Source organism: Electrophorus electricus, chromosome 17, assembly GCF_041902795.1.
Source record: "Electrophorus electricus isolate QZ-2024a chromosome 17, ASM4190279v1, whole genome shotgun sequence".
Taxonomy (NCBI): domain Eukaryota; kingdom Metazoa; phylum Chordata; class Actinopteri; order Gymnotiformes; family Gymnotidae; genus Electrophorus; species Electrophorus electricus.
The window spans coordinates 12,708,320-12,731,396 of NC_137513.1; positions in this window are offsets into that span (position 1 = coordinate 12,708,320).

The window sequence follows — 23,077 nt, forward strand, 5'->3', positions numbered from 1 at the left end:
TTTAGTCTAAAACACAATCTTTTGCCCTGAAACAGTGTTTAAGGTGAATACAAAGCTGTTTCGTAGTGTGAAAAAGGTAAAGAACAGTTTCAAAGTAAAGATTCTTCTTATAATGCATTCACTTTTAGTCTAAAACACAATCTCTTGCCCTGAAACAGTGTTTAAGGTGAATACAAAGGTGTTTCATAGTGTGAAAAAGGTAAAGAACAGTTTCAAAGTAAAGATTCTTCTTATAATGCATTCCCTTTTAGTCTAAAACACAATCTCTTGCCCTGAAACAGTGTTTAAGGTGAATACAAAGCTGTTTCATAGTGTGAAAAAGGTAAAGAACAGAGTTTCAAAGTAAAGATTCTTCTTATAATGCATTCCTTTTTAGTCTATAACAAAATCATCTTGCCCTGAAACAGTGTTTAAGGTGAATACAAAGCTGTTTCGTAGTGTGAAAAAGGTAAAGAACAGACTTTCTATGTAAAGATTCTTCTTATAATGCATTCCCTTTTAGTCTAAAACACAATCTCTTGCCCTGAAACAGTGTTTAAGGTGAATACAAAGCTGTTTCGTAGTGTGAAAAAGGTAAAGAACAGTTTCAAATAAAGATTCTTCTTATAATGCATTCCCTTTTATTCTAAAACACAATCTTTTGCCCTGAAACAGTGTTTAAGTTGAATACAAAGCTGTTTCATAGTGTGAAAAAGGTAAAGAACAGAGTTTCAAAGTAAAGATTCTTCTTATAATGAATTCCCTTTTAGTCTAAAACACAATCTCTTGCCCTGACACAGTGTTTAAGTTGAATACAAAGCTGTTTCATAGTGTGAAAAAGGTAAAGAACAGTTTCAAAGTAAAGATTCTTCTTATAATGCATTCCCTTTTAGTCTAAAACACAATCTCTTGCCCTGAAACAGTGTTTAAGGTGAATACAAAGCTGTTTCGTAGTGTGAAAAAGGTAAAGAACAGAGTTTCTATGTAAAGATTCTTCTTATAATGCATTCCCTTTTAGTGTAAAACACAATCTCTTGCCCTGAAACAGTGTTTACAAAGCTGTTTCGTAGTGTGAAAAAGGTAAACAGAGTTTCTATGTAAAGATTCTTCTTATAATGCATTCCCTTTTAGTCTAAAACACAATCTCTTGCCCTGAAACAGTGTTTAAGGTGAATACAAAGCTGTTTCGTAGTGTGAAAAAGGTAAAGAACAGAGTTTCAAAGTAAAGATTCTTCTTATAATGCATTCCCTTTTAGTCCAAAACACAATCTCTTGCCCTGCAACAGTGTTTAAGGTGAATACAAAGCTGTTTCGTAGTGTGAAAAAGGTAAAGAACAGAGTTTCAAAGTAAAGATTCTTCTTATAATGCATTCCTTTTTAGTCTATAACACAATCATCTTGCCCTGAAACAGTGTTTAAGGTGAATACAAAGCTGTTTCGTAGTGTGAAAAAGGTAAAGAACAGACTTTCTATGTAAAGATTCTTTTTATAATGCATTCCCTTTTAGTCTAAAACACAATCTCTTGCCCTGAAACAGTGTTTAAGGTGAATACAAAGCTGTTTTGTAGTGTGAAAAAGGTAAAGAACAGTTTCAAATAAAGATTCTTCTTATAATGCATTCCCTTTTAGTCTAAAACACAATCTTTTGCCCTGAAACAGTGTTTAAGGTGAATACAAAGCTGTTTCGTAGTGTGAAAAAGGTAAAGAACAGTTTCAAAGTAAAGATTCTTCTTATAATGCATTCACTTTTAGTCTAAAACACAATCTCTTGCCCTGAAACAGTGTTTAAGGTGAATACAAAGGTGTTTCATAGTGTGAAAAAGGTAAAGAACAGTTTCAAAGTAAAGATTCTTCTTATAATGCATTCCCTTTTAGTCTAAAACACAATCTCTTGCCCTGAAACAGTGTTTAAGGTGAATACAAAGCTGTTTCATAGTGTGAAAAAGGTAAAGAACAGAGTTTCAAAGTAAAGATTCTTCTTATAATGCATTCCTTTTTAGTCTATAACAAAATCATCTTGCCCTGAAACAGTGTTTAAGGTGAATACAAAGCTGTTTCGTAGTGTGAAAAAGGTAAAGAACAGACTTTCTATGTAAAGATTCTTCTTATAATGCATTCCCTTTTAGTCTAAAACACAATCTCTTGCCCTGAAACAGTGTTTAAGGTGAATACAAAGCTGTTTCGTAGTGTGAAAAAGGTAAAGAACAGTTTCAAATAAAGATTCTTCTTATAATGCATTCCCTTTTATTCTAAAACACAATCTTTTGCCCTGAAACAGTGTTTAAGTTGAATACAAAGCTGTTTCATAGTGTGAAAAAGGTAAAGAACAGAGTTTCAAAGTAAAGATTCTTCTTATAATGAATTCCCTTTTAGTCTAAAACACAATCTCTTGCCCTGACACAGTGTTTAAGTTGAATACAAAGCTGTTTCATAGTGTGAAAAAGGTAAAGAACAGTTTCAAAGTAAAGATTCTTCTTATAATGCATTCCCTTTTAGTCTAAAACACAATCTCTTGCCCTGAAACAGTGTTTAAGGTGAATACAAAGCTGTTTCGTAGTGTGAAAAAGGTAAAGAACAGAGTTTCTATGTAAAGATTCTTCTTATAATGCATTCCCTTTTAGTGTAAAACACAATCTCTTGCCCTGAAACAGTGTTTAAGGTGAATACAAAGCTGTTTCGTAGTGTGAAAAAGGTAAAGAACAGACTTTCTATGTAAAGATTCTTTTTATAATGCATTCCCTTTTAGTCTAAAACACAATCTCTTGCCCTGAAACAGTGTTTAAGGTGAATACAAAGCTGTTTCGTAGTGTGAAAAAGGTAAAGAACAGTTTCAAATAAAGATTCTTCTTATAATGCATTCCCTTTTAGTCTAAAACACAATCTTTTGCCCTGAAACAGTGTTTAAGGTGAATACAAAGCTGTTTCGTAGTGTGAAAAAGGTAAAGAACAGAGTTTCAAAGTAAAGATTCTTCTTATAATGCATTCCCTTTTAGTCTAAAACACAATCTCTTGCCCTGAAACAGTGTTTAAGGTGAATACAAAGCTGTTTCGTAGTGTGAAAAAGGTAAAGATCAGAGTTTCAAAGTAAAGATTCTTCTTATAATGCATTCCCTTTTAGTCTAAAACACAATCTCTTGCCCTGAAACAGTGTTTAAGGTGAATACAAAGCTGTTTCGTAGTGTGAAAAAGGTAAAGATCAGAGTTTCAAAGTAAAGATTCTTCTTATAATGCATTCCCTTTTAGTCTAAAACACAATCTCTTGCCCTGAAACAGTGTTTAAGGTGAATACAAAGCGGTTTCGTAGTGTGAAAAAGGTAAAGAACAGACTTTCTATGTAAAGATTCTTCTTATAATGCATTCCCTTTTAGTCTAAAACACAATCTCTTGCCCTGAAACAGTGTTTAAGGTGAATACAAAGCTGTTTCATAGTGTGAAAAAGGTAAAGAACAGTTTCAAAGTAAAGATTCTTCTTATAATGTATTCCCTTTTAGTCTAAAACACAATCTCTTGCCCTGAAACAGTGTTTAAGGTGAATACAAAGCTGTTTCGTAGTGTGAAAAAGGTAAAGAACAGACTTTCTATGTAAAGATTCTTTTTATAATGCATTCCCTTTTAGTCTAAAACACAATCTCTTGCCCTGAAACAGTGTTTAAGGTGAATACAAAGCTGTTTCGTAGTGTGAAAAAGGTAAAGAACAGTTTCAAATAAAGATTCTTCTTATAATGCATTCCCTTTTAGTCTAAAACACAATCTTTTGCCCTGAAACAGTGTTTAAGGTGAATACAAAGCTGTTTCGTAGTGTGAAAAAGGTAAAGAACAGTTTCAAAGTAAAGATTCTTCTTATAATGCATTCCCTTTTAGTCTAAAACACAATCTCTTGCCCTGAAACAGTGTTTAAGGTGAATACAAAGGTGTTTCATAGTGTGAAAAAGGTAAAGAACAGTTTCAAAGTAAAGATTCTTCTTATAATGCATTCCCTTTTAGTCTAAAACACAATCTCTTGCCCTGAAACAGTGTTTAAGGTGAATACAAAGCTGTTTCGTAGTGTGAAAAAGGTAAAGAACAGAGTTTCAAAGTAAAGATTCTTCTTATAATGCATTCCTTTTTAGTCTATAACAAAATCATCTTGCCCTGAAACAGTGTTTAAGGTGAATACAAAGCTGTTTCGTAGTGTGAAAAAGGTAAAGAACAGACTTTCTATGTAAAGATTCTTCTTATAATGCATTCCCTTTTAGTCTAAAACACAATCTCTTGCCCTGAAACAGTGTTTAAGGTGAATACAAAGCTGTTTCGTAGTGTGAAAAAGGTAAAGAACAGTTTCAAATAAAGATTCTTCTTATAATGCATTCCCTTTTATTCTAAAACACAATCTTTTGCCCTGAAACAGTGTTTAAGGTGAATACAAAGCTGTTTCGTAGTGTGAAAAAGGTAAAGAACAGTTTCAAAGTAAAGATTCTTCTTATAATGCATTCCCTTTTAGTCTAAAACACAATCTCTTGCCCTGAAACAGTGTTTAAGGTGAATACAAAGGTGTTTCATAGTGTGAAAAAGGTGAAGAACAGAGTTTCAAAGTAAAGATTCTTCTTATAATGCATTCCCTTTTAGTCTAAAACACAATCTCTTGCCCTGAAACAGTGTTTAAGGTGAATACAAAGCTGTTTCGTAGTGTGAAAAAGGTAAAGAACAGAGTTTCAAAGTAAAGATTCTTCTTATAATGCATTCCCTTTTAGTCTAAAACACAATCTCTTGCCCTGAAACAGTGTTTAAGGTGAATACAAAGCTGTTTCGTAGTGTGAAAAAGGTAAAGAACAGAGTTTCTATGTAAAGATTCTTCTTATAATGCATTCCCTTTTAGTGTAAAACACAATCTCTTGCCCTGAAACAGTGTTTACAAAGCTGTTTCGTAGTGTGAAAAAGGTAAACAGAGTTTCTATGTAAAGATTCTTCTTATAATGCATTCCCTTTTAGTCTAAAACACAATCTCTTGCCCTGAAACAGTGTTTAAGGTGAATACAAAGCTGTTTCGTAGTGTGAAAAAGGTAAAGAACAGAGTTTCAAAGTAAAGATTCTTCTTATAATGCATTCCCTTTTAGTCCAAAACACAATCTCTTGCCCTGCAACAGTGTTTAAGGTGAATACAAAGCTGTTTCGTAGTGTGAAAAAGGTAAAGAACAGAGTTTCAAAGTAAAGATTCTTCTTATAATGCATTCCTTTTTAGTCTATAACACAATCATCTTGCCCTGAAACAGTGTTTAAGGTGAATACAAATCTGTTTCGTAGTGTGAAAAAGGTAAAGAACAGACTTTCTATGTAAAGATTCTTTTTATAATGCATTCCCTTTTAGTCTAAAACACAATCTCTTGCCCTGAAACAGTGTTTAAGGTGAATACAAAGCTGTTTCGTAGTGTGAAAAAGGTAAAGAACAGAGTTTCTATGTAAAGATTCTTCTTATAATGCATTCCCTTTTAGTGTAAAACACAATCTCTTGCCCTGAAACAGTGTTTACAAAGCTGTTTCGTAGTGTGAAAAAGGTAAACAGAGTTTCTATGTAAAGATTCTTCTTATAATGCATTCCCTTTTAGTCTAAAACACAATCTCTTGCCCTGAAACAGTGTTTAAGGTGAATACAAAGCTGTTTCGTAGTGTGAAAAAGGTAAAGAACAGAGTTTCAAAGTAAAGATTCTTCTTATAATGCATTCCCTTTTAGTCCAAAACACAATCTCTTGCCCTGCATCAGTGTTTAAGGTGAATACAAAGCTGTTTCGTAGTGTGAAAAAGGTAAAGAACAGAGTTTCAAAGTAAAGATTCTTCTTATAATGCATTCCTTTTTAGTCTATAACACAATCATCTTGCCCTGAAACAGTGTTTAAGGTGAATACAAAGCTGTTTCGTAGTGTGAAAAAGGTAAAGAACAGACTTTCTATGTAAAGATTCTTTTTATAATGCATTCCCTTTTAGTCTAAAACACAATCTCTTGCCCTGAAACAGTGTTTAAGGTGAATACAAAGCTGTTTCGTAGTGTGAAAAAGGTAAAGAACAGTTTCAAATAAAGATTCTTCTTATAATGCATTCCCTTTTAGTCTAAAACACAATCTTTTGCCCTGAAACAGTGTTTAAGGTGAATACAAAGCTGTTTCGTAGTGTGAAAAAGGTAAAGAACAGTTTCAAAGTAAAGATTCTTCTTATAATGCATTCCCTTTTAGTCTAAAACACAATCTCTTGCCCTGAAACAGTGTTTAAGGTGAATACAAAGCTGTTTCGTAGTGTGAAAAAGGTAAAGAACAGAGTTTCAAAGTAAAGATTCTTCTTATAATGCATTCCTTTTTAGTCTATAACAAAATCATCTTGCCCTGAAACAGTGTTTAAGGTGAATACAAAGCTGTTTCGTAGTGTGAAAAAGGTAAAGAACAGACTTTCTATGTAAAGATTCTTCTTATAATGCATTCCCTTTTAGTCTAAAACACAATCTCTTGCCCTGAAACAGTGTTTAAGGTGAATACAAAGCTGTTTCGTAGTGTGAAAAAGGTAAAGAACAGTTTCAAATAAAGATTCTTCTTATAATGCATTCCCTTTTATTCTAAAACACAATCTTTTGCCCTGAAACAGTGTTTAAGGTGAATACAAAGCTGTTTCGTAGTGTGAAAAAGGTAAAGAACAGTTTCAAAGTAAAGATTCTTCTTATAATGCATTCCCTTTTAGTCTAAAACACAATCTCTTGCCCTGATACAGTGTTTAAGGTGAATACAAAGGTGTTTCATAGTGTGAAAAAGGTGAAGAACAGAGTTTCAAAGTAAAGATTCTTCTTATAATGCATTCCCTTTTAGTCTAAAACACAATCTCTTGCCCTGAAACAGTGTTTAAGGTGAATACAAAGCTGTTTCGTAGTGTGAAAAAGGTAAAGAACAGAGTTTCAAAGTAAAGATTCTTCTTATAATGCATTCCCTTTTAGTCTAAAACACAATCTCTTGCCCTGAAACAGTGTTTAAGTTGAATACAAAGCTGTTTCATAGTGTGAAAAAGGTAAAGAACAGAGTTTCAAAGTAAAGATTCTTCTTATAATGAATTCCCTTTTAGTCTAAAACACAATCTCTTGCCCTGACACAGTGTTTAAGTTGAATACAAAGCTGTTTCATAGTGTGAAAAAGGTAAAGAACAGTTTCAAAGTAAAGATTCTTCTTATAATGCATTCCCTTTTAGTCTAAAACACAATCTCTTGCCCTGAAACAGTGTTTAAGGTGAATACAAAGCTGTTTCGTAGTGTGAAAAAGGTAAAGAACAGAGTTTCTATGTAAAGATTCTTCTTATAATGCATTCCCTTTTAGTGTAAAACACAATCTCTTGCCCTGAAACAGTGTTTACAAAGCTGTTTCGTAGTGTGAAAAAGGTAAACAGAGTTTCTATGTAAAGATTCTTCTTATAATGCATTCCCTTTTAGTCTAAAACACAATCTCTTGCCCTGAAACAGTGTTTAAGGTGAATACAAAGCTGTTTCGTAGTGTGAAAAAGGTAAAGAACAGAGTTTCAAAGTAAAGATTCTTCTTATAATGCATTCCCTTTTAGTCCAAAACACAATCTCTTGCCCTGCAACAGTGTTTAAGGTGAATACAAAGCTGTTTCGTAGTGTGAAAAAGGTAAAGAACAGAGTTTCTATGTAAAGATTCTTCTTATAATGCATTCCCTTTTAGTCTAAAACACAATCTCTTGCCCTGAAACAGTGTTTAAGGTGAATACAAAGCTGTTTCGTAGTGTGAAAAAGGTAAAGAACAGAGTTTCAAAGTAAAGATTCTTCTTATAATGCATTCCCTTTTAGTCCAAAACACAATCTCTTGCCCTGCAACAGTGTTTAAGGTGAATACAAAGCTGTTTCGTAGTGTGAAAAAGGTAAAGAACAGAGTTTCAAAGTAAAGATTCTTCTTATAATGCATTCCTTTTTAGTCTATAACACAATCATCTTGCCCTGAAACAGTGTTTAAGGTGAATACAAAGCTGTTTCGTAGTGTGAAAAAGGTAAAGAACAGACTTTCTATGTAAAGATTCTTTTTATAATGCATTCCCTTTTAGTCTAAAACACAATCTCTTGCCCTGAAACAGTGTTTAAGGTGAATACAAAGCTGTTTCGTAGTGTGAAAAAGGTAAAGAACAGTTTCAAATAAAGATTCTTCTTATAATGCATTCCCTTTTAGTCTAAAACACAATCTTTTGCCCTGAAACAGTGTTTAAGGTGAATACAAAGCTGTTTCGTAGTGTGAAAAAGGTAAAGAACAGTTTCAAAGTAAAGATTCTTCTTATAATGCATTCCCTTTTAGTCTAAAACACAATCTCTTGCCCTGAAACAGTGTTTAAGGTGAATACAAAGCTGTTTCGTAGTGTGAAAAAGGTAAAGAACAGAGTTTCAAAGTAAAGATTCTTCTTATAATGCATTCCTTTTTAGTCTATAACAAAATCATCTTGCCCTGAAACAGTGTTTAAGGTGAATACAAAGCTGTTTCGTAGTGTGAAAAAGGTAAAGAACAGACTTTCTATGTAAAGATTCTTCTTATAATGCATTCCCTTTTAGTCTAAAACACAATCTCTTGCCCTGAAACAGTGTTTAAGGTGAATACAAAGCTGTTTCGTAGTGTGAAAAAGGTAAAGAACAGTTTCAAATAAAGATTCTTCTTATAATGCATTCCCTTTTATTCTAAAACACAATCTTTTGCCCTGAAACAGTGTTTAAGGTGAATACAAAGCTGTTTCGTAGTGTGAAAAAGGTAAAGAACAGTTTCAAAGTAAAGATTCTTCTTATAATGCATTCCCTTTTAGTCTAAAACACAATCTCTTGCCCTGAAACAGTGTTTAAGGTGAATACAAAGGTGTTTCATAGTGTGAAAAAGGTGAAGAACAGAGTTTCAAAGTAAAGATTCTTCTTATAATGCATTCCCTTTTAGTCTAAAACACAATCTCTTGCCCTGAAACAGTGTTTAAGGTGAATACAAAGCTGTTTCGTAGTGTGAAAAAGGTAAAGAACAGAGTTTCAAAGTAAAGATTCTTCTTATAATGCATTCCCTTTTAGTCTAAAACACAATCTCTTGCCCTGAAACAGTGTTTAAGGTGAATACAAAGCTGTTTCGTAGTGTGAAAAAGGTAAAGAACAGAGTTTCTATGTAAAGATTCTTCTTATAATGCATTCCCTTTTAGTGTAAAACACAATCTCTTGCCCTGAAACAGTGTTTACAAAGCTGTTTCGTAGTGTGAAAAAGGTAAACAGAGTTTCTATGTAAAGATTCTTCTTATAATGCATTCCCTTTTAGTCTAAAACACAATCTCTTGCCCTGAAACAGTGTTTAAGGTGAATACAAAGCTGTTTCGTAGTGTGAAAAAGGTAAAGAACAGAGTTTCAAAGTAAAGATTCTTCTTATAATGCATTCCCTTTTAGTCCAAAACACAATCTCTTGCCCTGCAACAGTGTTTAAGGTGAATACAAAGCTGTTTCGTAGTGTGAAAAAGGTAAAGAACAGAGTTTCAAAGTAAAGATTCTTCTTATAATGCATTCCTTTTTAGTCTATAACACAATCATCTTGCCCTGAAACAGTGTTTAAGGTGAATACAAATCTGTTTCGTAGTGTGAAAAAGGTAAAGAACAGACTTTCTATGTAAAGATTCTTTTTATAATGCATTCCCTTTTAGTCTAAAACACAATCTCTTGCCCTGAAACAGTGTTTAAGGTGAATACAAAGCTGTTTCGTAGTGTGAAAAAGGTAAAGAACAGAGTTTCTATGTAAAGATTCTTCTTATAATGCATTCCCTTTTAGTGTAAAACACAATCTCTTGCCCTGAAACAGTGTTTACAAAGCTGTTTCGTAGTGTGAAAAAGGTAAACAGAGTTTCTATGTAAAGATTCTTCTTATAATGCATTCCCTTTTAGTCTAAAACACAATCTCTTGCCCTGAAACAGTGTTTAAGGTGAATACAAAGCTGTTTCGTAGTGTGAAAAAGGTAAAGAACAGAGTTTCAAAGTAAAGATTCTTCTTATAATGCATTCCCTTTTAGTCCAAAACACAATCTCTTGCCCTGCAACAGTGTTTAAGGTGAATACAAAGCTGTTTCGTAGTGTGAAAAAGGTAAAGAACAGAGTTTCAAAGTAAAGATTCTTCTTATAATGCATTCCTTTTTAGTCTATAACACAATCATCTTGCCCTGAAACAGTGTTTAAGGTGAATACAAAGCTGTTTCGTAGTGTGAAAAAGGTAAAGAACAGACTTTCTATGTAAAGATTCTTTTTATAATGCATTCCCTTTTAGTCTAAAACACAATCTCTTGCCCTGAAACAGTGTTTAAGGTGAATACAAAGCTGTTTCGTAGTGTGAAAAAGGTAAAGAACAGTTTCAAATAAAGATTCTTCTTATAATGCATTCCCTTTTAGTCTAAAACACAATCTTTTGCCCTGAAACAGTGTTTAAGGTGAATACAAAGCTGTTTCGTAGTGTGAAAAAGGTAAAGAACAGTTTCAAAGTAAAGATTCTTCTTATAATGCATTCCCTTTTAGTCTAAAACACAATCTCTTGCCCTGAAACAGTGTTTAAGGTGAATACAAAGCTGTTTCGTAGTGTGAAAAAGGTAAAGAACAGAGTTTCAAAGTAAAGATTCTTCTTATAATGCATTCCTTTTTAGTCTATAACAAAATCATCTTGCCCTGAAACAGTGTTTAAGGTGAATACAAAGCTGTTTCGTAGTGTGAAAAAGGTAAAGAACAGACTTTCTATGTAAAGATTCTTCTTATAATGCATTCCCTTTTAGTCTAAAACACAATCTCTTGCCCTGAAACAGTGTTTAAGGTGAATACAAAGCTGTTTCGTAGTGTGAAAAAGGTAAAGAACAGTTTCAAATAAAGATTCTTCTTATAATGCATTCCCTTTTATTCTAAAACACAATCTTTTGCCCTGAAACAGTGTTTAAGGTGAATACAAAGCTGTTTCGTAGTGTGAAAAAGGTAAAGAACAGTTTCAAAGTAAAGATTCTTCTTATAATGCATTCCCTTTTAGTCTAAAACACAATCTCTTGCCCTGATACAGTGTTTAAGGTGAATACAAAGGTGTTTCATAGTGTGAAAAAGGTGAAGAACAGAGTTTCAAAGTAAAGATTCTTCTTATAATGCATTCCCTTTTAGTCTAAAACACAATCTCTTGCCCTGAAACAGTGTTTAAGGTGAATACAAAGCTGTTTCGTAGTGTGAAAAAGGTAAAGAACAGAGTTTCAAAGTAAAGATTCTTCTTATAATGCATTCCCTTTTAGTCTAAAACACAATCTCTTGCCCTGAAACAGTGTTTAAGTTGAATACAAAGCTGTTTCATAGTGTGAAAAAGGTAAAGAACAGAGTTTCAAAGTAAAGATTCTTCTTATAATGAATTCCCTTTTAGTCTAAAACACAATCTCTTGCCCTGACACAGTGTTTAAGTTGAATACAAAGCTGTTTCATAGTGTGAAAAAGGTAAAGAACAGTTTCAAAGTAAAGATTCTTCTTATAATGCATTCCCTTTTAGTCTAAAACACAATCTCTTGCCCTGAAACAGTGTTTAAGGTGAATACAAAGCTGTTTCGTAGTGTGAAAAAGGTAAAGAACAGAGTTTCTATGTAAAGATTCTTCTTATAATGCATTCCCTTTTAGTGTAAAACACAATCTCTTGCCCTGAAACAGTGTTTACAAAGCTGTTTCGTAGTGTGAAAAAGGTAAACAGAGTTTCTATGTAAAGATTCTTCTTATAATGCATTCCCTTTTAGTCTAAAACACAATCTCTTGCCCTGAAACAGTGTTTAAGGTGAATACAAAGCTGTTTCGTAGTGTGAAAAAGGTAAAGAACAGAGTTTCAAAGTAAAGATTCTTCTTATAATGCATTCCCTTTTAGTCCAAAACACAATCTCTTGCCCTGCAACAGTGTTTAAGGTGAATACAAAGCTGTTTCGTAGTGTGAAAAAGGTAAAGAACAGAGTTTCTATGTAAAGATTCTTCTTATAATGCATTCCCTTTTAGTCTAAAACACAATCTCTTGCCCTGAAACAGTGTTTAAGGTGAATACAAAGCTGTTTCGTAGTGTGAAAAAGGTAAAGAACAGAGTTTCAAAGTAAAGATTCTTCTTATAATGCATTCCCTTTTAGTCCAAAACACAATCTCTTGCCCTGCAACAGTGTTTAAGGTGAATACAAAGCTGTTTCGTAGTGTGAAAAAGGTAAAGAACAGAGTTTCAAAGTAAAGATTCTTCTTATAATGCATTCCTTTTTAGTCTATAACACAATCATCTTGCCCTGAAACAGTGTTTAAGGTGAATACAAAGCTGTTTCGTAGTGTGAAAAAGGTAAAGAACAGACTTTCTATGTAAAGATTCTTTTTATAATGCATTCCCTTTTAGTCTAAAACACAATCTCTTGCCCTGAAACAGTGTTTAAGGTGAATACAAAGCTGTTTCGTAGTGTGAAAAAGGTAAAGAACAGTTTCAAATAAAGATTCTTCTTATAATGCATTCCCTTTTAGTCTAAAACACAATCTTTTGCCCTGAAACAGTGTTTAAGGTGAATACAAAGCTGTTTCGTAGTGTGAAAAAGGTAAAGAACAGTTTCAAAGTAAAGATTCTTCTTATAATGCATTCCCTTTTAGTCTAAAACACAATCTCTTGCCCTGAAACAGTGTTTAAGGTGAATACAAAGCTGTTTCGTAGTGTGAAAAAGGTAAAGAACAGAGTTTCAAAGTAAAGATTCTTCTTATAATGCATTCCTTTTTAGTCTATAACAAAATCATCTTGCCCTGAAACAGTGTTTAAGGTGAATACAAAGCTGTTTCGTAGTGTGAAAAAGGTAAAGAACAGACTTTCTATGTAAAGATTCTTCTTATAATGCATTCCCTTTTAGTCTAAAACACAATCTCTTGCCCTGAAACAGTGTTTAAGGTGAATACAAAGCTGTTTCGTAGTGTGAAAAAGGTAAAGAACAGTTTCAAATAAAGATTCTTCTTATAATGCATTCCCTTTTATTCTAAAACACAATCTTTTGCCCTGAAACAGTGTTTAAGGTGAATACAAAGCTGTTTCGTAGTGTGAAAAAGGTAAAGAACAGTTTCAAAGTAAAGATTCTTCTTATAATGCATTCCCTTTTAGTCTAAAACACAATCTCTTGCCCTGATACAGTGTTTAAGGTGAATACAAAGGTGTTTCATAGTGTGAAAAAGGTGAAGAACAGAGTTTCAAAGTAAAGATTCTTCTTATAATGCATTCCCTTTTAGTCTAAAACACAATCTCTTGCCCTGAAACAGTGTTTAAGGTGAATACAAAGCTGTTTCGTAGTGTGAAAAAGGTAAAGAACAGAGTTTCAAAGTAAAGATTCTTCTTATAATGCATTCCCTTTTAGTCTAAAACACAATCTCTTGCCCTGAAACAGTGTTTAAGTTGAATACAAAGCTGTTTCATAGTGTGAAAAAGGTAAAGAACAGAGTTTCAAAGTAAAGATTCTTCTTATAATGAATTCCCTTTTAGTCTAAAACACAATCTCTTGCCCTGACACAGTGTTTAAGTTGAATACAAAGCTGTTTCATAGTGTGAAAAAGGTAAAGAACAGTTTCAAAGTAAAGATTCTTCTTATAATGCATTCCCTTTTAGTCTAAAACACAATCTCTTGCCCTGAAACAGTGTTTAAGGTGAATACAAAGCTGTTTCGTAGTGTGAAAAAGGTAAAGAACAGAGTTTCTATGTAAAGATTCTTCTTATAATGCATTCCCTTTTAGTGTAAAACACAATCTCTTGCCCTGAAACAGTGTTTACAAAGCTGTTTCGTAGTGTGAAAAAGGTAAACAGAGTTTCTATGTAAAGATTCTTCTTATAATGCATTCCCTTTTAGTCTAAAACACAATCTCTTGCCCTGAAACAGTGTTTAAGGTGAATACAAAGCTGTTTCGTAGTGTGAAAAAGGTAAAGAACAGAGTTTCAAAGTAAAGATTCTTCTTATAATGCATTCCCTTTTAGTCCAAAACACAATCTCTTGCCCTGCAACAGTGTTTAAGGTGAATACAAAGCTGTTTCGTAGTGTGAAAAAGGTAAAGAACAGAGTTTCAAAGTAAAGATTCTTCTTATAATGCATTCCTTTTTAGTCTATAACACAATCATCTTGCCCTGAAACAGTGTTTAAGGTGAATACAAAGCTGTTTCGTAGTGTGAAAAAGGTAAAGAACAGTTTCAAAGTAAAGATTCTTCTTATAATGCATTCCCTTTTAGTCTAAAACACAATCTCTTGCCCTGATACAGTGTTTAAGGTGAATACAAAGGTGTTTCATAGTGTGAAAAAGGTGAAGAACAGAGTTTCAAAGTAAAGATTCTTCTTATAATGCATTCCCTTTTAGTCTAAAACACAATCTCTTGCCCTGAAACAGTGTTTAAGGTGAATACAAAGCTGTTTCGTAGTGTGAAAAAGGTAAAGAACAGAGTTTCAAAGTAAAGATTCTTCTTATAATGCATTCCCTTTTAGTCTAAAACACAATCTCTTGCCCTGAAACAGTGTTTAAGTTGAATACAAAGCTGTTTCATAGTGTGAAAAAGGTAAAGAACAGAGTTTCAAAGTAAAGATTCTTCTTATAATGAATTCCCTTTTAGTCTAAAACACAATCTCTTGCCCTGACACAGTGTTTAAGTTGAATACAAAGCTGTTTCATAGTGTGAAAAAGGTAAAGAACAGTTTCAAAGTAAAGATTCTTCTTATAATGCATTCCCTTTTAGTCTAAAACACAATCTCTTGCCCTGAAACAGTGTTTAAGGTGAATACAAAGCTGTTTCGTAGTGTGAAAAAGGTAAAGAACAGAGTTTCTATGTAAAGATTCTTCTTATAATGCATTCCCTTTTAGTGTAAAACACAATCTCTTGCCCTGAAACAGTGTTTACAAAGCTGTTTCGTAGTGTGAAAAAGGTAAACAGAGTTTCTATGTAAAGATTCTTCTTATAATGCATTCCCTTTTAGTCTAAAACACAATCTCTTGCCCTGAAACAGTGTTTAAGGTGAAAACAAAGCTGTTTCGTAGTGTGAAAAAGGTAAAGAACAGAGTTTCAAAGTAAAGATTCTTCTTATAATGCATTCCCTTTTAGTCTAAAACACAATCTCTTGCCCTGAAACAGTGTTTAAGGTGAATACAAAGCTGTTTCATAGTGTGAAAAAGGTAAAGAACAGAGTTTCAAAGTAAAGATTCTTCTTATAATGCATTCCCTTTTAGTCTAAAACACAATCTCTTGCCCTGAAACAGTGTTTAAGGTGAATACAAAGCTGTTTCATAGTGTGAAAAAGGTAAAGAACAGAGTTTCAAAGTAAAGATTCTTCTTATAATGCATTCCCTTTTAGTCTAAAACACAATCTCTTGCCCTGAAACAGTGTTTAAGGTGAATACAAAGCTGTTTCGTAGTGTGAAAAAGGTAAAGAACAGTTTCAAAGTAAAGATTCTTCTTACAATGCATTCCCTTTTAGTCTAAAACACAATCTCTTGCCCTGAAACAGTGTTTAAGGTGAATACAAAGCTGTTTCGTAGTGTGAAAAAGGTAAAAAACAGAGTTTCAAAGTAAAGATTCTTCTTATAATGCATTCCCTTTTAGTCTAAAACACAATCTCTTGCCCTGAAACAGTGTTTAAGGTGAATACAAAGCTGTTTCGTAGTGTGAAAAAGGTAAAGAACAGAGTTTCAAAGTAAAGATTCTTCTTATAATGCATTCACTTTTAGTCTAAAACACAATCTCTTGCCCTGAAACAGTGTTTAAGCTATTCAATTTGGTTAAAAACAAGATGTCTTGCTCTGAAACGCTGTATAAGCTGATTACAATGCAGAGAAACCCTGTTTCGTTCTGGTTAGAGGTGTACAAACAGAGTTGCAATTACTTTAAATGGTTAAGTTGTTCAGTTTGGTTAAAAACAATATTTCTTGCTCTGAAACTATGTATAAGCCAATTATAATGCGTGGAAACGTTGCCTCCTTGTGGTTAGAGCTGTAAAAACAGAGTTGCAATTACTTTCAAGGGTCACATTAGAACCATGTTAAAACAAGTTGTTCTCCCCTGGATAAACTCTTTTCACTTGAAATATGTGTTTTCTTAGGATATTGTAAGTTATTCAATTTGGTTAAAAACAAGATGCCTTGTTCTGAAACAGTGTTTAAGGTGAATACAAAGCTGTTTCGTAGTGTGAAAAAGGTAAAGAACAGACTTTCTATGTAAAGTTTCTTCTTATAATGCATTCCCTTTTAGTCTAAAACACAATCTCTTGCCCTGAAAGAGTGTTTAAGGTGAATACAAAGCTGTTTCGTAGTGTGAAAAAGGTAAAGAACAGAGTTTCAAAGTAAAGATTCTTCTTATAATGCATTCCCTTTTAGTCTAAAACACAATCTCTTGCCCTGACACAGTGTTTAAGTTGAATACAAAGCTGTTTCATAGTGTGAAAAATTTAAAGAACAGAGTTTCAAAGTAAAGATTCTTCTTATAATGCATTCCCTTTTAGTCTAAAACACAATCTCTTGCCCTGACACAGTGTTTAAGTTGAATACAAAGCTGTTTCACAGTGTGAAAAAGGTAAAGAACAGAGTTTCAAAGTAAAGTTTCTTCTTATAAAGCATTCCCTTTTAGTCTAAAACACAATCTCTTGCCCTGAAACAGTGTTTAGGGTGAATACAAAGCTGTTTCCTAGTGTGAAAAAGGTAAAGAACAGAGTTTCAAAGTAAAGATTCTTCTTATAATGCTTTCCCTTTTAGTCTAAAACACAATCTCTTGCCGTGAAACAGTGTTTAAGGTGAATACAAAGCTGTTTCATAGTGTGAAAAAGGTAAAGAACAGTTTCAAAGTAAAGATTCTTCTTATAATGCATTCCCTTTTAGTCTAAAACACAATCTCTTGCCCTGAAACAGTGTTTAAGGTGAATACAAAGCTGTTTCATAGTGTGAAAAAGGTAAAGAACAGAGTTTCAAAGTAAAGATTCTTCTTATAATGCATTCCCTTTTAGTCTAAAACACAATCTCTTGCCCTGAAACAGTGTTTAAGGTGAATACAAAGCTGTTTCGTAGTGTGAAAAAGGTAAAGAACAGAGTTTCTATGTAAAGATTCTTCTTATAATGCATTCCCTTTTAGTCTAAAACACAATCTCTTGCCCTGAAACAGTGTTTAAGGTGAATACAAAGCTGTTTCGTAGTGTGAAAAAGGTAAAGAACAGAGTTTGAAAGTCAAGATTCTTCTTATAATGCATTCCCTTTTAGTCTAAAACACAATCTCTTGCCCTGAAACAGTGTTTAAGCTATTCAATTTGGTTAAAAACAAGATGTCTTGCTCTGAAACGCTGTATAAGCTGATTACAATGCAGAGAAACCCTGTTTCGTTCTGGTTAGAGGTGTACAAACAGAGTTGCCATTACTTTAAATGGTTAAGTTGTTCAGTTTGGTTAAAAACAATATTTCTTGCTCTGAAGCTATGTATAAGCTTATTATAATGCGTGGAAACGCTGCCTCCTTGTGGTTAGAGGTGTAAAAACAGAGTTGCAATTACTTTCAAGGGTCACATTAGAACCATATTAAAACAACTTGTTTCTCCCCTGTATTAACTCTTTTCACTTGAAATATGTGTTTTTTTAGGATATTGTAAGTTGTTCAGTTTGGTTAAAAACAAGATGCCTTGTTCTGAAACAGTTTTTAAGGTGAATACAAAGCTGTTTCGTAGTGTGAAAAAGGTAAAGAACATAGTTTCAAAGTAAAGATTCTTCTTATAATGCATTCCCTTTTAGTCTAAAACACAATCTCTTGCCCTGCAACAGTGTTTAAGGTGAATACAAAGCTGTTTCATAGTGTCAAAAAGGTAAAGAACATAGTTTCAAAGTAAAGATTCTTCTTATAATGCATTCCCTTTTAGTCTAAAACACAATCTCTTGCCCAGAAACAGTGTTTAAGGTGAATACAAAGCTGTTTCATAGTGTTAAAAAGGTAAAGAACAGAGTTGCAAAGTAAAGATTCTTCTTATAATGCATTCCCTTTTAGTCTAAAACACAATCTCTTGCCCTGAAACAATGTTTAAGGTGAATACAAAGCTGCTTCATAGTGTTAAAAAGGTAAAGAACAGAGTTTCAAAGTAAAGATTCTTCTTATAATGTATTCCCTTTTAGTCTAAAACACAATCTCTTGCCCTGAAACAGTGTTTAAGGTGAATACAAAGCTGCTTCATAGTGTTAAAAAGGTAAAGAACAGAGTTTCAAAGTAAAGAGTCTTCTTATAATGCATTCCCTTTTAGTCTAAAACACAATCTCTTGCCCTGCAACAGTGTTTAAGGTGAATACAAAGCTGTTTCATAGTGTCAAAAAGGTAAAGAACATAGTTTCAAAGTAAAGATTCTTCTTATAATGCATTCCCTTTTAGTCTAAAACACAATCTCTTGCCCTGCAACAGTGTTTAAGGTGAATACAAAGCTGTTTCATAGTGTCAAAAAGGTAAAGAACATAGTTTCAAAGTAAAGATTCTTCTTACAATGCATTCCCTTTTAGTCTAAAACACAATCTCTTGCCCTGAAACAGTGTTTAAGGTGAATACAAAGCTGCTTCATAGTGTTAAAAAGGTAAAGAACAGAGTTTCAAAGTAAAGATTCTTCTTATTATGCATTCCCTTTTAGTCTAAAACACAATCTCTTGCCCTGAAACAGTGTTTAAGGTGAATACAAAGCTGCTTCATAGTGTTAAAAAGGTAAAGAACAGAGTTTCAAAGTAAAGAGTCTTCTTATAATGCATTCCCTTTTAGTCTAAAACACAATCTCTTGCCCTGCAACAGTGTTTAAGCTGAATACAAAGCTGCTTCATAGTGTTAAAAAGGTAAAGAACAGAGTTTCAAAGTAAAGAGTCTTCTTATAATGCATTCCCTTTTAGTCTAAATCACAATCTCTTGCCCTGAAACAGTGTTTAAGGTGAATACAAAGCTGCTTCATAGTGTTAAAAAGGTAAAGAACATAGTTTCAAAGTAAAGAGTCTTCTTATAATGCATTCCCTTTTAGTCTAAAACACAATCTCTTGCCCTGCAACAGTGTTTAAGGTGAATACAAAGCTGTTTCATAGTGTCAAAAAGGTAAAGAACATAGTTTCAAAGTAAAGATTCTTCTTATAATGCATTCCCTTTTAGTCTAAAACACAATCTCTTGCCCTGCAACAGTGTTTAAGGTGAATACAAAGCTGTTTCATAGTGTCAAAAAGGTAAAGAACATAGTTTCAAAGTAAAGATTCTTCTTATAATGCATTCCCTTTTAGTCTAAAACACAATCTCTTGCCCAGAAACAGTGTTTAAGGTGAATACAAAGCTGTTTCATAGTGTTAAAAAGGTAAAGAACAGAGTTGCAAAGTAAAGATTCTTCTTATAATGCATTCCCTTTTAGTCTAAAACACAATCTCTTGCCCTGAAACAATGTTTAAGGTGAATACAAAGCTGCTTCATAGTGTTAAAAAGGTAAAGAACAGAGTTTCAAAGTAAAGATTCTTCTTATAATGTATTCCCTTTTAGTCTAAAACACAATCTCTTGCCCTGAAACAGTGTTTAAGGTGAATACAAAGCTGCTTCATAGTGTTAAAAAGGTAAAGAACAGAGTTTCAAAGTAAAGAGTCTTCTTATAATGCATTCCCTTTTAGTCTAAAACACAATCTCTTGCCCTGCAACAGTGTTTAAGGTGAATACAAAGCTGTTTCATAGTGTCAAAAAGGTAAAGAACATAGTTTCAAAGTAAAGATTCTTCTTATAATGCATTCCCTTTTAGTCTAAAACACAATCTCTTGCCCTGCAACAGTGTTTAAGGTGAATACAAAGCTGTTTCATAGTGTCAAAAAGGTAAAGAACATAGTTTCAAAGTAAAGATTCTTCTTATAATGCATTCCCTTTTAGTCTAAAACACAATCTCTTGCCCTGAAACAGTGTTTAAGGTGAATACAAAGCTGCTTCATAGTGTTAAAAAGGTAAAGAACAGAGTTTCAAAGTAAAGATTCTTCTTATAATGCATTCCCTTTTAGTCTAAAACACAATCTCTTGCCCTGCAACAGTGTTTAAGCTGAATACAAAGCTGCTTCATAGTGTTAAAAAGGTAAAGAACAGAGTTTCAAAGTAAAGAGTCTTCTTATAATGCATTCCCTTTTAGTCTAAAACACAATCTCTTGCCCTGCAACAGTGTTTAAGGTGAATACAAAGCTGTTTCATAGTGTCAAAAAGGTAAAGAACAGTTTCAAAGTAAAGATTCTTCTTACAATGCATTCCCTTTTAGTCTAAAACACAATCTCTTGCCCTGAAACAGTGTTTAAGCTATTCAATTTGGTTAAAAACAAGATGTCTTGCTCTGAAACGCTGTATAAGCTGATTACAATGCACAGAAACCCTGTTTCGTTCTGGTTAGAGGTGTACAAACAGAGTTGCAATTACTTTAAATGGTTAAGTTGTTCAGTTTGGTTAAAAACAATATTTCTTGCTCTGAAACTATGTATAAGCTTATTATAATGCGTGGAAACGCTCCCTCCTTGTGGTTAGAGGTGTAAAAACAGAGTTGCAATTACTTTCAAGGGTCACATTAGAACCATATTAAAACAACTTGTTTCTCCCCTGTATTAACTCTTTTCACTTGAAATATGTGTTTTTTTAGGATATTGTAAGTTGTTCAGTTTGGTTAAAAACAATATTGCTTGCTCTGAAACGCTGTATAAGCCGATTACAATGCATAGAAACCCTGTTTCGTTGTGGTGAGACGCGTTCAAACAGAGTTGCAATTACTTTAAATTGTCATATTACAAACACCTTGTTTCTACCCTGTATAAACTCTTTTCACTTTAAATGTGTTTTCTTAACACATTGTAAGTTATTCAATTTGTTTAAAAACAAGATGCCTTGCTCTGAAACAGTGTTTAAGGTGAATACAAAGCTGTTTCGTAGTGTGAAAAAGGTAAAGAACAGAGTTTCAAAGTAAAGATTCTTCTTACAATGCATTCCCTTTTAGTCTAAAACACAATCTCTTGCCCTGAAACAGTGTTTAAGGTGAATACAAAGCTGTTTCGTAGTGTGAAAAAGGTAAAGAACAGAGTTTCAAAGTAAAGATTCTTCTTATAATGCATTCCCTTTTAGTCTAAAACACAATCTCTTGCCCTGAAACAGTGTTTAAGGTGAATACAAAGCTGTTTCGTAGTGTGAAAAAGGTAAAGAACAGAGTTTCAAAGTAAAGATTCTTCTTATAATGCATTCCCTTTTAGTCTAAAACACAATCTCTTGCCCTGAAACAGTGTTTAAGCTATTCAATTTGGTTAAAAACAAGATGTCTTGCTCTGAAACGCTGTATAAGCTGATTACAATGCAGAGAAACCCTGTTTCGTTCTGGTTAGAGGTGTACAAACAGAGTTGCAATTACTTTAAATTGTCATATTACAAACACCTTGTTTCTACCCTGTATAAACTCTTTTCACTTTAAATGTGTTTTCTTAACACATTGTAAGTTATTCAATTTGTTTAAAAACAAGATGCCTTGCTCTGAAACAGTGTTTAAGGTGAATACAAAGCTGTTTCGTAGTGTGAAAAAGGTAAAGAACAGAGTTTCAAAGTAAAGATTCTTCTTATAATGCATTCCCTTTTAGTCTAAAACACAATCTCTTGCCCTGCAACAGTGTTTAAGGTGAATACAAAGCTGTTTCATAGTGTCAAAAAGGTAAAGAACATAGTTTCAAAGTAAAGATTCTTCTTATAATGCATTCCCTTTTAGTCTAAAACACAATCTCTTGCCCTGCAACAGTGTTTAAGGTGAATACAAAGCTGTTTCATAGTGTCAAAAAGGTAAAGAACATAGTTTCAAAGTAAAGATTCTTCTTATAATGCATTCCCTTTTAGTCTAAAACACAATCTCTTGCCCTGAAACAGTGTTTAAGGTGAATACAAAGCTGCTTCATAGTGTTAAAAAGGTAAAGAACAGAGTTTCAAAGTAAAGATTCTTCTTATTATGCATTCCCTTTTAGTCTAAAACACAATCTCTTGCCCTGAAACAGTGTTTAAGGTGAATACAAAGCTGCTTCATAGTGTTAAAAAGGTAAAGAACAGAGTTTCAAAGTAAAGAGTCTTCTTATAATGCATTCCCTTTTAGTCTAAAACACAATCTCTTGCCCTGCAACAGTGTTTAAGCTGAATACAAAGCTGCTTCATAGTGTTAAAAAGGTAAAGAACAGAGTTTCAAAGTAAAGAGTCTTCTTATAATGCATTCCCTTTTAGTCTAAAACACAATCTCTTGCCCTGCAACAGTGTTTAAGGTGAATACAAAGCTGTTTCATAGTGTCAAAAAGGTAAAGAACAGTTTCAAAGTAAAGATTCTTCTTACAATGCATTCCCTTTTAGTCTAAAACACAATCTCTTGCCCTGAAACAGTGTTTAAGCTATTCAATTTGCTTAAAAACAAGATGTCTTGCTCTGAAACGCTGTATAAGCTGATTACAATGCAGAGAAACCCTGTTTCGTTCTGGTTAGAGGTGTACAAACAGAGTTGCAATTACTTTAAATGGTTAAGTTGTTCAGTTTGGTTAAAAACAATATTTCTTGCTCTGAAACTATGTATAAGCTTATTATAATGCGTGGAAACGCTGCCTCCTTGTGGTTAGAGGTGTAAAAACAGAGTTGCAATTACTTTCAAGGGTCACATTAGAACCATATTAAAACAACTTGTTTCTCCCCTGTATTAACTCTTTTCACTTGAAATATGTGTTTTTTTAGGATATTGTAAGTTGTTCAGTTTGGTTAAAAACAATATTGCTTGCTCTGAAACGCTGTATAAGCCGATTACAATGCATAGAAACCCTGTTTCGTTGTGGTGAGACGCGTTCAAACAGAGTTGCAATTACTTTAAATTGTCATATTACAAACACCTTGTTTCTACCCTGTATAAACTCTTTTCACTTTAAATGTGTTTTCTTAACACATTGTAAGTTATTCAATTTGTTTAAAAACAAGATGCCTTGCTCTGAAACAGTGTTTAAGGTGAATACAAAGCTGTTTCGTAGTGTGAAAAAGGTAAAGAACAGAGTTTCAAAGTAAAGATTCTTCTTACAATGCATTCCCTTTTAGTCTAAAACACAATCTCTTGCC